Below are 3,789 nucleotides of genomic sequence, written 5' to 3'. Positions count from 1 at the left end.
AAAATTAAATATCCATTAATTATAAATATATGTAGTAAACTGGGATTAGAAGAAAACTTTCCTAGCATGATAAATGGCATATTTAGGCTTTTCAACTGAAGTCAAGAATGGTATAAAGATGCTTAAAATCATCACTTTTCTTTTTTATTTCTTGTAATTTCCAAACAATACAATAAAACAAGAAAAGAAATAAGAGGTATAAGTATTGGAAAGCAACTAAAACTAATGCTATTTTCAATTTTTTTACCTACTTTGAAACCTCAAAAAAATCATTCATGAAAATGTTATAACTAGTAGGAAGTGGTGGATAACAACATAAATATACAATTATTAATAACTATATTTAAAAATAAACATGATTTCATTCACAAAATGAACAAAAGTATAATATATTTACAAATGATTTTAAAAAGAAATGTATAATACTGTGTAAAGAAAACTAAAAATCACTTAAAAGAGTTTAATATGGAGAAAGATACCATATTTCTGGATAGGAAAGTCCAATTATTAAAATGTTAATTCTTCCCAGTTTGCTTTATAAATATGATATGTTTCTAATCTAGTCCAATATCAACTGAACATTCTTGCAACTTGACAAAATGTTTTTAAAGTTCATCCAGAAGAATAAACATGCAAGGATAACCAAGAAAATTTTAAAAAGAAAAATGAGAAGGGACTTGAATCCAAATGTTGAAATATATTATAAAGCCACAATAATTTGAACAATGTGGTACGGGTGCAAGACTAGACAAACAATTCAAGGTAATAAAAATAGAAAGTCCAGGACAGAAGCAGGAATGTTTAAAAATGTAATATATGGTACCTGTGTCATATAAAATCATATTTATTATGTAATTTAACTAAATATTTGTGGAAAAATTAAGTTAACTTCATATATTCCAGAATAGATTTCAGCTGGACTAAAAATGTAAATTTTTAAGAAAAAAAATGAACATTCCAAAAGAGAATATAGATACACATTTATGTAATCTTGGGTGACAGCAGACTTTTCTAACAATGACACTGAAAGTAACATCATTAAAAAATTACTAATCTATTTGACTATATAAAAATGTTAACATGCCTATACATAAAAGAGTAAAACATTACCTTTTGTGTATCAAACTGACAGGAATTAAATAAAATTATGACACACAAATTTTTGGTAAGTTTGCAAGCAACTGGTACCCTTGAACACAATTGGCCAGAGTGTAAATTTTGTAACATTCTATACTGAAAAGTGGTCATTTATATATTTTTTAAAAACCTTTCAAATTGGTCTTCTGGCAATTTGTCCTAAGGAAATAATTATAATTCTTTTGCAATGTTTTATTTATAAATATGTCTTCAACATCATTTCTTATAGTGGCCAATCTTGGAAACCAACAAACTATCCAAAAATAAAGGATTGGCTCAATAAATAAATGCCTTCATCTAATGAAATACATAGAAGCTATTAAAATACTTTAGAAGAATATTTAATGGCTTAGGAAAATGTGCATAATATATAGTTTAATTCAAAACAGAATGAAAAATAATATGCAGTTTGTACCTTTTGCTAAAAATCATATTCATGCATAATGTAAGACAGGAAAAACACACACCACTGTTGACAACAGTTTTTTACTAGATGCTGGGATTTTAGATTACTAAAACATCTAGTTTTAGAACATCTTTTTTCTGCTTACCTATAATTTTCATATTTTCTTCAATGAACATGTGCTATTTTATAATCAGAAATTATAAATACATTAAAATTAACTTTTTAAAAAGTCAAAAAAGAGAAGCAAGCAGTCTTGAGGACCTCTTTGTGTGTTTTACAGAAAATACGTTATCAGCATGTGTTTATCATGATACACAGTGTTCCCATCAGGGGAACACCCAGGAGAAATTTTTGTCCATTCTTGACACTAACCAATGACAGTTGCTCTTGTCCTGAGTAGTTGACCTGTTTTTATCTGATGCACCCTAGGAACCATGTAAACTAGAAAGCTTGGAGACAACCTATGTCCACCTCTGTAAACGAGGGTATGAATCTATGTGACATACAATTGTTCCATTGAAAACCTTGTCATCTTGTATTTTGTGTATTCTGGTAAGTCAGCTTAAGTCTTTCCAAGAAAGACACAGGATCTGTGTAAAATAACAAGTACTCCCACTAAGGGCTCTGAAGCAATGAGAGAATTCCCCAGCATACAAGAACCACAGAGCTCAGCAGAGGAGGGTCAATGCTAAACCTGCAAAAGAACGCGTCCCTTAAACAACTGGGAAGAGTAGGTCATTCATCCACTCAATTAACATTAGTTGAGGGTCTATTATGTGCCAGACACTTTCTAAGTGCTGAGCAGCTATACAATGGATAATGAGAAAATTCTACAATTCCTGCTGTAATGGGCTGAATTCTGTTCCCTCCCCCAAAATCATATGTCGAAATCCTAACCCCCACTACCTCACAATGTGACTACATTTGGAGATAGGGTCTTCACAGAGATTTTCAAGTTAAAATGAGGTCATTGGTGTGGACCCTAATCCAATATGACAGCTGTCCTTATCAAAAGGCACCCATAGAGAGAAGACAACGTGAGAACACAGAAGAGAAGCCAAGGAGAGAGGACTGGAACAGATCCTTCCTTCACAGCCCTCAGAAGAAACAAACCCTGACAACACTTTGATCTGGGAATTCCAGCCACAAGAACTGTGAGACAATACATTTTTGTTGCTTAAGTCATCCAGTCTGTGGTACTTTGTTGCAGCAGCCCTAGGAAAAGAATACACCTTCCATCGAGGGGATGAGGAAAAAACAAACAAAAAATAATTACAACTTGTGGACTGTCCAGATCAAGTGCTTGGGAAAAAACTGTCATGCGGAAGCACAGATTAAGCTATAATCCGAAGGTTCAGAAGGAAGTGACTTGTGAAGGAGAGAAAACATTCCAAGTAAAGGGGCAGCACAAATGCAGGTCCAAAGCAGAGAAAAATTGAGCTGGTCCAAGAATCCAAAAGTCAAGTAAGGCTGAATGGATCCTATGAGGAGGCACTGGCAATATATATCAGAACCCACTCGCATTTTTCTGTCACTTGTGTTCGAGCAGGTGTGCTGGAGTATATTTAGTCCTTAGTCCCCAATGTGGGCTATGTCATTCCTTACTAACTTGATTTGTTGATCAAGTCCCCACATTATAAAAAGTCTCTTCAATCACAGATACATGAATCCTGAAAGTCTGGTGATGAGAATAGAAAACCCTCTTTTCAGAATTCATTTTTCATTTTGATAAGGGCATGATTCATGATACTCATTCTCTACTTTTTTTTAACTCTTTTTCCTTTCCTAATACTTCCTGGTGCCCTTCAAACTTCTAGGTCCCTCCCTGATCCCGGTTAAATGCATGAAGGAGTGTGGCCATCAAGTCAGCACTTGGCACAAGGAAAGTAAATAGAAAGCCTGTGACCTCCTGGTCATGTGTGGATGGAGGCTTGCACCTGGGAGCTTCTCTAAATAAATTTCATTCTCTTCATGCCCTCACAGTCATCCATCAATCATCTGAGCTCACTCATTCAATTACATACTCCCCCTCTTTCTGTCACTAAGGACTTACCACCTCGTTTTGCTATGAGGTCTAACCCCCAGTCACTCCATGAAGCTGCTATCCAGCTGTTGGGCAGACAGACACTTAATTTGGCTCTAATAGTGTCCTCTGACTCGGAGCAAGATATTATCCTTCCTACCAAGTTCCAAAAATGCTTATTTGGTTAGCAGCAAATATCCACCATGTAGTTACTTCAAAATTC

Source organism: Hipposideros armiger, unplaced genomic scaffold (genome assembly GCF_001890085.2).
Source record: "Hipposideros armiger isolate ML-2016 unplaced genomic scaffold, ASM189008v1 scaffold_7, whole genome shotgun sequence".
In the NCBI taxonomy this organism is placed as follows: Eukaryota; Metazoa; Chordata; class Mammalia; order Chiroptera; family Hipposideridae; genus Hipposideros; species Hipposideros armiger.
Note: the sequence above shows the minus strand (reverse complement) of the source record.